This window comes from Acinonyx jubatus, chromosome B2, assembly GCF_027475565.1.
Source record: "Acinonyx jubatus isolate Ajub_Pintada_27869175 chromosome B2, VMU_Ajub_asm_v1.0, whole genome shotgun sequence".
Classification (NCBI taxonomy): Eukaryota; Metazoa; Chordata; class Mammalia; order Carnivora; family Felidae; genus Acinonyx; species Acinonyx jubatus.
Genome location: NC_069385.1, coordinates 128,905,736 through 128,919,758, shown reverse-complemented (window position 1 = coordinate 128,919,758; position 14,023 = coordinate 128,905,736). Strand labels below are relative to the sequence as shown.

The 14,023-nt window shown below is 38.4% G+C and overlaps 1 pseudogene; it reads right to left on the bottom strand.

Moving 5' to 3' along the window:
* Positions 1 to 13,758: 13,758 nt before the first annotated feature.
* LOC113593985 (uncharacterized) lies at positions 13,759 to 13,882 on the bottom strand (annotated as a pseudogene).
* Between the last annotated feature and the right edge of the window lie 141 nt (positions 13,883 to 14,023).

Here is a 14,023-nt window from a genome sequence, read left to right as displayed (position 1 = left end):
GCACGCTCAGTATCAAATCTCAGTCTCAGACACTGTTCCCAAGGAACCTAAGACATGTATGCAAAGTGTCTCATGAATAGGAAGAATTCAGTAAAGGGAAGCTCCATATGTCATCAAGTCTAAGAGTCATCAATCACAAGAGGCCCATTATTTTATGTACCATTAAGAAAGAAAAGTATCCCAAATGGCAAGTCTAATAATAGGTGACACCCACGTAGATAGAACTCAAACACCAACCAAAGAGTGTTCCTCCCGCAGAATAGGACAGCAAGGCTCAGCCACAGTACTGGATGAAGGAAGGGGGAAAAATCACCCTGACAGTCTGCATTGAGCTCTCTTCAAGCAAAGAATTGAATCTGAAGGACCTCAGGGTGATAGCACCTCTAGGACACTGGCAGAAGCAGACACATATCCTCTCTAGAAAAACTCAATGTCTTTTCGTGACAAGTGATCGCAAACCTGTTCAGGTTTCAGAGATGTTAAACAAATTTTTTTTTAACGTTTGTTTATTTTTGAGGGAGATACAGAGACAGAGTGCAAGCAGGGGAGGGGCAGAGAGAGAGGGGGACACAGAATCCGAAGCAGGCTCCAGGCTCTGAGCTGTCAGCACAGAGCTCAACATGGGGCACGAACTCAGAAGCCACGAGATCATGACCTGAGCTGAAGTCAGACACTTAACTGACTGAGCCACCCATACGCTCCAGGTTTCAGAGATGTTAAAATAAGCAAGAGAGGTATTTATATTAGAATCAATGAAGTACAGCACTATTCTGTTCAGAAAGACGTGAGCATGCCCAGCTGTCACTATGCCATGGTGGTCACTCCGAACATTGCCCATGTAGCTCACCACAATCAAAACTGGCCCCAGGAAATGACCATGTTTCCTCTGAACCCTGGAGCCAGTAGACCCAAAGCAGAAATCACAGAAATAAAAGCATAACCCACTATGGGCAGAAATAACATATTCCAATGAGACTGATAATGATAGGAAAGAACTCAGAATAGGAAATGGGAAGCCAGGGCCCCAGTCTATTTCTCCTAATTAGCTATTGGAACCAAGATAATTCACTTAACTTTCCTAAGGCTCAATTTCCTCACACCTTCTCAACAATGCAAGGGGAACAAAAAAATTAAAAAAGAAAAAAAGAAACTATCCTTCCTACTCAAGTATTATAGTACATGAACGAGTACTTTGAAGAGTTAGTTATTATTAAACGTATATGTATTGAACACTTCCTACATGTTTTAGATCCTGGAGATACAACTTTTTACAAATAAAATCCCTGCTCACATAGAGCTTGCATTCTAGCAGACTCTAGCATCATTACTGTAAATCGTTCTTCCTTCTGTAGCAGGATTTGCCACACTCACAGATCACCAGAGAAGGCTCAGTTCCACACGGGCAAGGCTTTGAACAGGGTACAAGAAGCACAGTATGGTCATTGCCTACTTCCACACATACTATTTAAAAACGTGTAAATCAACTGCACTCTGAGTTCTGATAATGAGACATTAGACATTTATTTGCTTGCAGGTCATGCTGGGAAGATGGGAATTTGGGCGAGGCAGACACATCTGGAGATAAGAGAATACCTCTGATTTGTCACATCCAGCCCACATCCATGGTCAAGGGCATTGAATCCTTCCACACTCCTGAGCCCCTCTCTCTGGTCCAGTCCCCTTGGATCAGGCACGATCTACCTTGACTCCGGACCAAAGCAAAGCAAGCGATCACTTTCAGATGACTGCAACAGTAAGTACGACGGTTAGGGGCAGATGTTCCAAAGGTAAACACTTCTGAGTTGGGGTCACTTCTCTGATTTGTGGTGGCTGCGCAGTCTTGGACATGTTCCTGGAGCTCTAAGTCTGGGTCCTTATCTGTTAAGTGGGAATGATAGCAGTTCCTATCTCGTATGGTGTTGTGGGGATTAAGTGAAGTAATGCATGTTAGGTGCACGGTACTCGGACGGAACAAGTGCCCAATGACAGCCGTCATCATTGCTGTTGTTGCTACTGCTGTTATTACCAGCCTCCACTTCCGGTCTAGATGTGTGTCTCAGTGATGTTCCTGACAGTTTCTGGAATGTTCCCATAGCTAGAGAATTTTCGGGGAACTGAAGAGGAGGCCAGAAGTCCTGACACTTTTCATTGCAGCCTCCTGGTAAAAGAACAACGGTTAACACTTCCATGACCCTCTAAGAGATGCCAAATCCGGAGGCCTGCCTGTCCCGCCTGAGCTCTGAGAGGCAGTTAGCTGCTGTCTGCTCACCTGTGCCCCACTCCCTCCATCAATTCCCTCAGGCACCCGGATGATACCCAGTGCTGCTCAACCCCTCTCCTTACACAGACAGTACAGGGGCTGGGCCACAGGCCCTACACTGACGAGTGAGACAGGTAAGGAAGGGTGAGATGGCGGGAGAGCCTCCTGGGAGCAGCTATTCCCTTCATCAGAGACCAGCTCACCAGCTTTTCCTAACTCAGAAAGCCCAATGCTCTGAAATCAAGACTTGCTCTTTCATTTTGACTTTTAATGTGCTTCAATTAAAAGAAGTGGGTCTGGAGCCAGAAAAACATGGCACACTGTTCCTTTTATGTTTATATATTACTCAGAAAACTGACCTCCAAGAAGTTTTTGAAAATTTCCAAACTCAATTCTTACCCTGTCAAACAAAGCCACATTTACAAATAATTGTTTTTAAAAATAGATTTTATTTTTTAGAACACTTTTGGTTCACAACAAAATTGAGCGAAGGTATAGAGCTCCCATACATCCTGACCCCCACATGCACAGCATCCCTCACTGTCAACATCCTCCCTAATCATTGTCTTTGATGATCACCTCTAATAAAACAATCTAAAGCTGCAGACCTTTTTTCATGAATCTCCTGGAATAAGTTGCCTTGTATATACTAGTCACACACTAACCTGGCAAAAAATAATGGGAAATGTATCTATTCTTGATAAAACCATGATTCAACAAAGCTATCAGTTTTGCCTCCTTGGCTCCAAATTCTACTTTTTCTCTGAAGAAATCAAACTCTTTACACCTGTAATATTTTTTAGGAGATGGGGCTATTTTCTCAAGTGGGTTGTCCACATATATCTCCTGTAACAGGGAGAAAATTCTTTCTTTTCCTTCCACCTTTTTAAGTCTCAGCATCCATCTCAAATTAGATCCCTTTCTCTTTGCAGCCTCAGAGTTAGTTTCTTTCTGCTTCAGGGTTATTACTAGAACCACTAAGTTTGGTACTTCATCTCCAATAGACTGCTACTCGAAACCCATGACCCACAGGCATATGCCCACAAATACTCTTCATGTAGAATAACACCATTTTCCACATGTAGTCTGTGTCTTCACCTATACTGTTAACTTCCCAGTACTTCTCAACTGTTGGTTTCTATTCTCCCAGTGATTGTCCTAAAGTGTGTTTCTTTCAAATTCCCAGCACCAGGCTGGATACACTGTACATATTCCAGTTGAAGTACAGTTGCTTCAAGGTGCCTTACCCAGGGAAGAGTCCAGAGTCCTTCCAGATTGATAAAAGTAAGACAGGCTGACTTGTTAAGAAGAAAGTCTCTTAAATTCCTTCCTCGAAGGAAGCTGGACTTGCTTCCCTCATGGCATAACCGAGCATTACTGATAACCATCCCAGGGCATGGGGTTACAGCTACCAGTCCTAGGCATGATAGAACATGTTTAACTGAACTATACCTGACTCCTAATCATTCGTTGTCTTAAGTTTCTTCCAGACTATCTTGACTCCCTACATAGACTGGGAGCTCCTGGAGTGGGGGATGCTATCATATTCTTTCTTTCCTTTTTTTCTTCTCTTCCCATTGCTGAGGCATAGCTTCAATAAAATAAAATTCACCAATTTTAAGTGTGTGATTTGGAAAGTTTTAACAAATGTATTCAGTCTTATAACCAACACCACAATAGTGACACAGAATATTTCCATCATCCTAAAAGCTTCTTTGTGCTATTTTATAGTCTCCTCCTCCCGCCAACCCCTAGCAACCACTGATTTATCACTGTTTTACCTTTTCTAGAACTGTATATAAGGGGAATCATATAGTATATATACTCTTACGTGTGGCTTCTTTCACTTAACATGCTTCTGAGATTCATCCATTGCTGTATCAGTAGTTCACTCCTTTTTATGGCTGAGTAGTATTCTATTGAATGGACAGATAATTTGCCTATCCATTTGCCAGTGGATGGACATTTCAGTTGTTTCCACTTTGGAGCTACTGTGAATAAAGATGCTATGAATATCTGTGAACAAGTCTGAGTGTGGTATGTTTCATCCTTGGTAACACAGAAACACTCTAGGAGTAGTCTAGGAAAAAGACTGCCGGACTGTATGGTAAATGTACATTTAACTTTTAAAAAGAAGAAAAAAACACTCTAAGTTTTCTAAAATGACTGTACAATTATACAGTCCTGCCAGCATTAAACGAGAATTGTAGTTGTTCCACATTCTCAGCAACACTTGATATTATCAGTCTTTTAATTTCAGCCATTCTTGGGTGTGTAGTGTTATTTTATTGTGGTTTTAGTTTGCATTTCCTTTAGTAATGACGTTCAGCATCTTTTCATGTGCTTATTTTTCATGTATCTTCCTTTGTCAAGGGTCTACTCAAATCTTTTGTCCATTTTTGGGAGGTTGTTTCAAAAGAGTTCTTTACATAATTCTAGCTATGTCCTTTGTCTGCTACATGTTTTGTGAATGCTTAGTCCCATTCTATAGTTTGCCTTTTCAAGTGCAAACGTTTAATTTGATGAAATCCAACTTAATGGCTTTCTCTATCTTCTTTTATGTGTCCTATTTAAGAAATCTTTGCCTAACCCAAGGTCACAAATAACTTCTGCTATGTTTCCTTTTAGTTTTATATTTCAGCTCTTATATGTAAGTTTATGATAAACTTCAGGTTGATGTGGTATGAGATAAAAATTGAGGTTCATTACATTTCATATGGATATCATGTTGTTCCAGCATATTTTGGTGAAAGTATTATCCTTTCCTCACTGAATCTCAGTAGGTTATGAAAAATCAACTGGTCACATCTCTGTGCATCTAATTCTGGATTTGTTCTTCTGTTCTACTCATGTCTATCCTTATGCCAATACCACTCTGTCTTAGTTACTGTAACTTCATAATAAATCTTGAAACTGGGTAGTATAAGTCTTCCAACTTTATCCTTTTTCCTTCTAAAATGTTCTGGTTCTTTTAGGTCCACTGCATTTCCATACACACACACACACACACACACACACACACATTTGTTTTTTTTTTTTTAAGAGAGAGTGAACAGGGGGAGAGTCAGAGAGAGAGGGAGAGAGAATCCCAAGGAGGCTCCATGCTATCAGCACAGAGCCCAATGCAGGGCTCGATCTCACAAACTGTGAGATCATGACCTGGGCTGAAATCAAGAGCTGAATGTTTAATCGACTGAGTCACCCATGAACCCCTTCCATATAACTTTGAAATCAGTCTTTCAATGAAAGAATGGAAAGAACCCCTTCCATGTAATTTTTAAATCAGTCTTTCAATGAAAGAATGGAAAGAAAGAATGGAGGGAAAGGAAGAAAGGAAGAATGAGAAAAGGAAAGGAACAAAGAAACAAAGCAGGCCAGCCAGTCTGCTAGCATGCTACAACATAGATAAACATTCAGGGCATTATGCTAAGTGCAATAAGCCAAACACAAAAGGACAAATATTCCATGATTCTACATAAATGAGATTCCTAGAGTAGCAAAGTCAGAGACGTAAAGTGAAATGGTGGTTGCCAGAGGCTGGGGGAGGGGAATTAGGGAGCTATTTAATGGTACAAGAATTTTGGTGTGGGAAAATGAAAAAGTTCTGGAGACGTTTGGCGATAATGGTGGCACAGCAATGTAAATGTACTTAATGCCACTGAACTGTATATTTAAAAGTGGTTTGGGGTGACTGGGTGGCTCAGTTGGTTATGTGTCTGACTCATGATTTCGGCTCAGGTCATGATCTCATAGGTTCCTGAGATGGAACCCCACTTTGGGCTTGGCGCTCACAGGGAGGAGCCTACTTGAGGTTCTCTCTCTCTCTGCCCCTCTCCTGCTTGCATGTGCATGTGCTCTCTCTCAAATAAACATATAAAATAAAAATGGCTAGAATGGTAAATGTTATGTATACTTTATAATAAAAAATACATTATGCTTTTTCTAAAAAGGGCCTGCTGGGAATTCATTGCACTTGCATTGAATCTATTGTTCAATCTAATGAGAATTGGTATGTAACATTTAGAGTGTTCTGATTTATGAGCATGGCATCTCTCTTCATTTAATTTCTCTAAGCAAGATTTATAGTTTTCAGTGTACAGGTCTTACACACACTTTACCTCTCTAAGCAAGATTTATAGTTTTCAGTGTACAGGTCTTACACACATTTTACCTCTCTACATATATTTTATGTTTTTTTATGCTATTTCTAATTTTCATTACTAGCATACAAAAATTATAAGATTTTTGCATATTGACTATATAGCCTTGCTAAATAAGATCTAGATTTTTTTTAATAAATTCCTTACAGGACTCTACATAGAGGATTATGTCACCTGTGAATAAATACAACATTACTTCATCTTTTCTAATCTATACACTTTCTTTCTTTTTACTGCATTATTGCACCAATTAGGACCTTGGTACAACATTGAGCAGAAAGGGCAGAGCAGATGCCTTTGTCTCGCTCCCAATCTTGAGATTATTCATTCTTTAACCATTAATTATGATGTTAAATCCAGGGTTTTTGTAGATGTCCCTTATCAGGTTGAGGAGGTTCTCCTCTATTTCTAGTTTGCTGACAATGTTTTGTTTTTTAAAACCATGAATAGGTACTGAATTTTATCATCTGCTTTTCCTGCATCTAGAGAGGATAATAGGATTTTCCTTTTTTAGTCTGTCAATATAGTGAATTACCTTTATGTTCAATGATGTTCAATATACCATCCTTAAATTCCTGGAATAAAACTCACTTGATCATACACTGTTGTTGCTTTTATTTATTTATTTATTTTTTTAATGTGTTGCTGGATTCATTTGTTTGCAAAACTTTGCCAACTTTTTGTTAAGGTGTCTAAGCTCATGAGATCTGTTGGTCGACAGTTTACCTGTAAGATCTTTGTCTGATTTTGCTATCAGGGGGACAGCTGGGAGTTTCCTTCTTCAATTATCTGGGTTTGTGAAGAACTGATATTATTCCTCCTCAGATATTTGGTAGGATTTACCAGTGAAGCCACCTGGGACTGAAGTTTTCTTTGTTGGAAAGTTGGGACTAAAGTTTTCTTTGTTGGAAAGTTTTTAACTGAATTCAATGTAGTTACTGAATAGATATAAGATGATTTCAAATGATGTTTCTTCTCAAGTGGGCCTAAGTGATTTGTATATTTCAAGGAATTTATCCATTTCATCTAAGGTATTGAATTTATTAGCATATTATTCATAATACTTTTTTTTTTTATCATTTTTTAAGTGTTTATTTTCAGAGAGAGTTCAAGTGGGGGAGAAGTAGAGAGAGAGGGAAGGAGAAAATCCCAAGCAGGCTCTGTGCTGTCAGAGCAAAGCACAACACAGGGCTTGATCTCATAAACCAAACTGTGAGATCATGACCTGAGCGAAGATCAAGAGTCGGACACTTAACCAACTGAGCCACCCAGGTACCCCTTCCTTTTTATCATTTTAAAGTCTATAGAATCTATAGCAACATTTCCATGTTCACTCTTGGTATCAGTAATTTGTGTCTTTTTTTTTTTTTCCTCTTGGCTACAATCTGGTTAGATACATCTGTCTAGAGGCTTGTCAATTTTTTTCAACATTTTCTTGAAATCTGCTTTTGGTTTCATTTACTTTCCTTACTGCTTTTCAGTTTTCTAGTTCATTGACATCTGTTCTTTATTGTCTCCTTCCTTCTGTTTAATTTGATCTTTTTCTACTGTTTCCGGGTGGAAGTTTAGATCATTAATGTGAGATTTCATCTCTTCTTAGTTAAGCATTTAATGCCATAAATGTCCTTCCCACAAACTTCGATGTTGTTTTTATTCTGATTCAGTTTAAAATACATTCTGATTTGCCTTATAATTTTTGACCCATTAGTTACTTAGAAGTAGGCTGTTTCGTTTCTAGATATTTGAGGATTCTTCAGATATCTGTTATGGATTTCTAGTTTAATTCTGTTGTGGTCATACGTGAGCACATATTTTGTATGATTTCAATCCTTTCAAATGTACTGAGAGTTGTTTTATGGCCCAGAATGTGATCTTGGTCACTATCACAAGTGTGTCTGAAAAGAATATTCTGCTGGTTGTCCAGATGGAGTGTTCTACAAATGTCAGGTCAGGATGGTTGACAGTGTTGTGCAACTCTTCTCTTCTGCTCTTCACTCATGTGCTGTCTGCCCGTGCTATGAATTACTGAGGGACGAGAGTCGAAATCTCCACTGTAATTGTGAATTTGCCTGGTTCGCCCTCAGTCCTGCCAATCTTTGTTGCACGTATTTTGAAACTCTCTTATGAGGTGCACATATATTTAGGATTGTGACATACTCTTGATGAGCTGAATTCTTTGACATTTTGAAATGTTCCTATTCATCTCTGGTAGCATTCATTATTCTGAGTCTACTTTGATTGTAATATACTTTCTTTTGATTAGTGTTAGCAGGACACATTTTCCCTATCTTTTTATTTTTAACCTACTTGTATCCTTATATTTAAAATGGGTTTCTTATAGACAACATATAGCTAGGTCTTGCCTTTTTATCTAATTTGACAATCTCTGTCTTTTGAGTATTTAGAATATTTACACTTAATGTTTAATAAGGTCAGTATGAGTGGGTTTAAATCTACCCTCTTGCTATTTGTTTTCTATTTGTCTTATTTGTTCTTTTCTTCTTCCTCCTTGTATCTTCTTTTAGATTGTTTTTAATTATTCTGTTTCCTCCCTACTATGGCTTATTAGCTATTCCTCTGTGTTTTATTTATTTAGCAGCTTCTCTGGGGTTTATTATATATATTTACTTACCACAGTCTGTATTCAAATACTATTATACATGTACAGTGTGAAACCCTTACAACAATATACTTCCAATTCCCCCTTCCACACTTGTGCTACTGTTGTCTACAGACAGCTGTGGCTGATTTAAGTATGTGTAACCATGTCCATGATCGGTATTCCCACAATACCACAACCTACATACAGAGCATACTATATAGGGAAAAGTGAGAAATGGAATAATACATTCCATGCTAACAATGGTATCTCTATTTGGGGGAGAGGCTGACTGAATAGTCACCAATTAATCAGAACAGCCACCAACCAGCTTTAGCTCTGGAGCAGGGTACGCTGAAGCTGACAGCTGTGCTAGACATCAGCCCTTATTTGTTGGATCATGGCGGTGCCTAGGAGAGAGTCAGGAAACTCTATGGCAAGAGGGGGAAATGGGAGACAGCAGTTATTTACTAGGCAGTTTAGAAGCATTTCAGTATATTTACACTGGTCAGCCATTCAGGTGCGTACCAGCTGTATATATACCCTGGAGGTAGGTAATGTGAAGCACCTCCCTATATACACTTCTTTACAGAGTCTTCAATGATGTATTGGCTTATGTGCCAATATTATAGTCAGACAGAATTCTGAAGGCCTAAGAGAGGTTGGTCTCTAAGCCAAGCAAGACATATGAGGCAGAGCAGAAAGAAAATATTCACAAGTATGCTACAAATAATAATGGCAATAATAATGGCAGGTACTTAGTACTTAACATCTATCAGATACCAGGTGAAGCAAATCATATTCATTATCTTGAAACCTCTGAGCTACCCTTGAGAGCATACTGTTACTCTCAATCTACAGATGAGGAATAAGAGGCATGGAAAGATTAATTCACCCACGGTCACAGTGAAGAAAGAGGCAGACCTATACTGTATCCATCTGACTCGTCACAGTGGTCCCTTTGATAGGGTATTCCTTCCATTATGTGAAGGATTTGTTATTTAAAAGTGTTTCATTTATATTAGTGTCAGCAACAGCAAATAAAGCCCATCTCTCTGTATTCCCTAAATCTCCCCTTAATTAGCTTTCTCATTCTAAAAGAGGAATCATGACTTCGAACTGGAAGAACAACTTTGGTTACCAAAGCGCCATGATTATGGGAAACGAGCCTCATAAACACAGTACTCAAGCAACCCAACCCCAAATCCCTTAATTGGTGCCACAAGGTATGATCCTCAGAAGGCAGGACTCTCTGGAGCCTGCAGCCTTCCTTAATTTAATAGTGTCCAGATGTTATGTGCAGCAACTTTTTAAAGTGGAAGTGCCTCCTGCCTTTTATTACTAAATCAAAGAACTAAAAATAAGCTTAGAAGTTTACATTCTATTTTATGGCAGCATCCTTTCTCTTAGGTGGCCATACTGGTTTTTTGAATGGGAAACTGACTCAACTTACTCAGTAAAGATGAATCTAGCATGCAGCCCCTTACATCTGACAAATCTCATTTTTTTCTTTCCTGAAAGACAGAAATACAAATCCTGGTCCTAATCTAAATATCCAAAAGCTGTGAGGACTTTCCATTACACCAAATTCCCAAATTTGTGACCAGAGTAGGAAGTACAATCATTAATGCAACAAATAAGTGAGGTTTAGTTTAGTAATTAACACACCTGCTGGCTCAATTATAACAACTCAAAAGCAAGCTACATAAAAAGAAATTAGCCTTATAAATATACTCAAACAACTACAAGTAGATTTTATTTTTTTATACTCAACGCAACAAAGCTTTACATCAGACCTCTTGGACCTTTATGAACTCACTAAACATTAAAAGAAAGCATCCTCAAAGACATGGGTAAAAACCCTACACACACTTTTATAGTATTAATATTTCTGTGATAGAATATATAGGTGATTAGAAAATATTTTTCAAAGCCAATTTAAAACATCTTATGTAAAATTTACCATTTGACAACTAATTTTCACTAAAAGGCCTGAGATTATCCAATCAGCCTTACTCAAAAGTGGCCAATACCTGGAGATCATTGATCTAATTAAATTCTGAGTGATGAGTTAAGTTTCCTATTGAATGTAATCAGTGTCCTGGGCTCTGCACAGCAGCCACCTTGACAACAAATACATTAAAGCAACCAAGACTAAATATTTGAGAAGCTTCCTTAATTCCTTTCTGCTCACAGATCCCTTCTCTCTTGAGTTTCAGCATTAGCACTATTATCCCATGATAGATTGAAAAACCATACCCACATCCTCCTCCTCAAGATAAGCAGGAAATGGGAAGCAGCAGACAGGGGATTAAGCAGGTCTGAGTTTTTCCTCAGTTGTTTCCAATTTCCTTATGTTGGCTACGATTTCTCTAAGAATCTATCATTTAACTATCAAGCAGTCTTAATTTGGGGAGGTGCTGTGAGATTTTGATTTTTATGAGTTCATGTGAAATGTAAAGCTGATTGATGCAATGAACTTTGGTGCACAATTAAAGGGTATCAAGATACAAAGCAAGTTCATTTATGGATCAGCTTGAATTTAACAAAATGGCAGGCGGCAAAATGTTCATTTTTTTTTTTGGATTTTATAAAGGAGTTCAGAGAACTTGGTGGATATACAGAGACTGCTATGAAATGGCAGACATTAACATAATGGGAATCCATTAAAAAGCATCCACAGTTAATAAAAGTTTGTATAGGGGTGCCTGGCTGGCTCGGTTGATGGAACATGCAACTCTTGATCTTGGGGTTGTGAGTTGGGGCCCCGTGTTGAGTGTAGAGATTACTTAAAAAATAAAAATCAAAAAAATAAATAAATAAAAGTTTGTACAGTGGTTAAGAGCAGGGGCTCTAGTTCCAGTCTTTGTTGTGTTGTTTGTATGATGTTGGGAAAATAATTAAGCATCTCTATGCCTAAATTTTCTCATCCACAAACATTTATTACCTACATTATTCAAGGAATCATACGAAGCACTTTGGGGATTCAAAGATAAAAATTATGTATTTTACTTTCAAAAAATTTTAAAACCTAGTCGGAGATGGAAGCAGTGCATGAGTAATTATGAGAGAGAAATACTGAAAGAGCACGGACCCTGGGGCAAGACTGCCTAGACTAGAACTCCAGCTCCACCACTGTCTTTGAGAATGAGAGAAAGTTACTGAGTTCCTTCAGCTTCAGTTTCCTCATTTCTAAAATGGTGATAATATCAGTATTTAGTGGTGTGTCAGAGTGTTTTCTGAGAACTAAATATGTTTAATATAAAGAGCTCATCAAAACCACAATGAAATACCACTTCACACCCACTGGAATGGCTATTACCAAAAAACAAAAAACCACCAGAAAATACCAAGTGTTGCCAAAGATGTGGAGAAACTGGATCTCTGGGGCATTGCTGGTCAGAATGTAAAATGCACAGACCCTGTGGAAAACAGTGTAGTGGTTTCTCAAAAAATTAAACACAGTTACCTTATGACCCAGCAATTCTAATTCTAGGTACACATTTACAAGAAGTGAAAGCAGGGAGTCAAACAGATCTTTGTACAGCCATGTTCACAGCAGCATTATTCACAGTACCCAAAAGTTGGAAATAACCCAAACATCCACCAACAGATGAATGACGAACAAATATGGAATATACACGCAATGGAATATTAGTTAGCCTTGAAAGAAATGAAATGCTGATACATGCTACAACATGGATGAACCCTGAAAACACTAAGTAAAATAAGCCAGACACCAAAAAAACAAATATTCTATTATTCCACTTACATGACTTCCCTAGAATAGTCAAATTCCTAGAGACAGAAAGTGGTGTGGTGGTTACCAAAGGCTGGGAGAAGGGGTAAACGGAGAGTTGCTGTTTAATGAGTAGAGATTTTCAGTTTGGGATGATGAAAACATTCTGGAAACGTATGGCAGTGACAGTTTTACAACAACATGAATGTTAATGCCACTGAACTATACACTTGAAAATGGCTAAAATGGTAGAGGAGACTGGGTGGCTTAGTTGGTTAAGCGTCAGACCTTTGATTTTGCCTCAAGTCATGGTCTCACAGTTCGTGGGGTCCATTCGCACAGGCTGTCAGAGACTGCTTGGGATTCTCCCTCTGCCTCTCCTCCACTCACACACACACACACACACACACACACACACACACACTCTTTCCACTCATACACACACACACACACACTCTCTCTCTCTCTCAAAATAAACAAACAAAAAATTGGCTAAAATGGTCAATTTTATGTTACGTACACCATGTGTGTGTGTGTGTGTTTGTGTATGTGCAAAACAGAGTCTGCTACATAGTGAGTGCTCAATAAATGTTAGCTATCCTTAGTGCTTTTAAAAGACTTCAGGAGAGAATATTGTTATAGCCAGTAGATCATAAATGTAGGCAGGAAGGTACCATCAGAAATAGGATTAAACAGGTAAAATGGGTAACAGTTATAGTAATTATTAATATCAGTACTTTATGAATCAAAAATTAGATATTAAATGACAGGGGCTTGCAAATGCTTTTGTCAAAATTTAAGATAATAAATTGACAACCACTGTGGGGGGTTATATTGATAAAAATGTAAAACCTGCTCTCAAGGAGCCATAATCCAGTGAAGGAGTCTGAAACACAAAGAGGCAAGCATGGAAAATTAAAACATGCAAGGATCAAACAAAGCCTCTTATCATCTACATCTATATTTTAATGGATAGTTCGCAGTAGTTGATATTATACTTAAAAATCTGTAAAGAACCCTGGTTACATTTTACGTGTCATTCTTGCCCAGAAACCATACTAATCTTCTCTGTATTATTCTCTGTATTATTTCAATTTTAGCATATGTGCTGCTAAAACGGGCACTCTGGTTACATTTTTCCATACTATCCTACTTTTCCCCAATCCCACCACCCCACTTCTCCTTTCCACTTATTTCTCTCTTCTACCAGAAACCCAAGTATGCCTTTCTATCTTACTCTTCGGTTTCTTCCACTCAGCAAAATC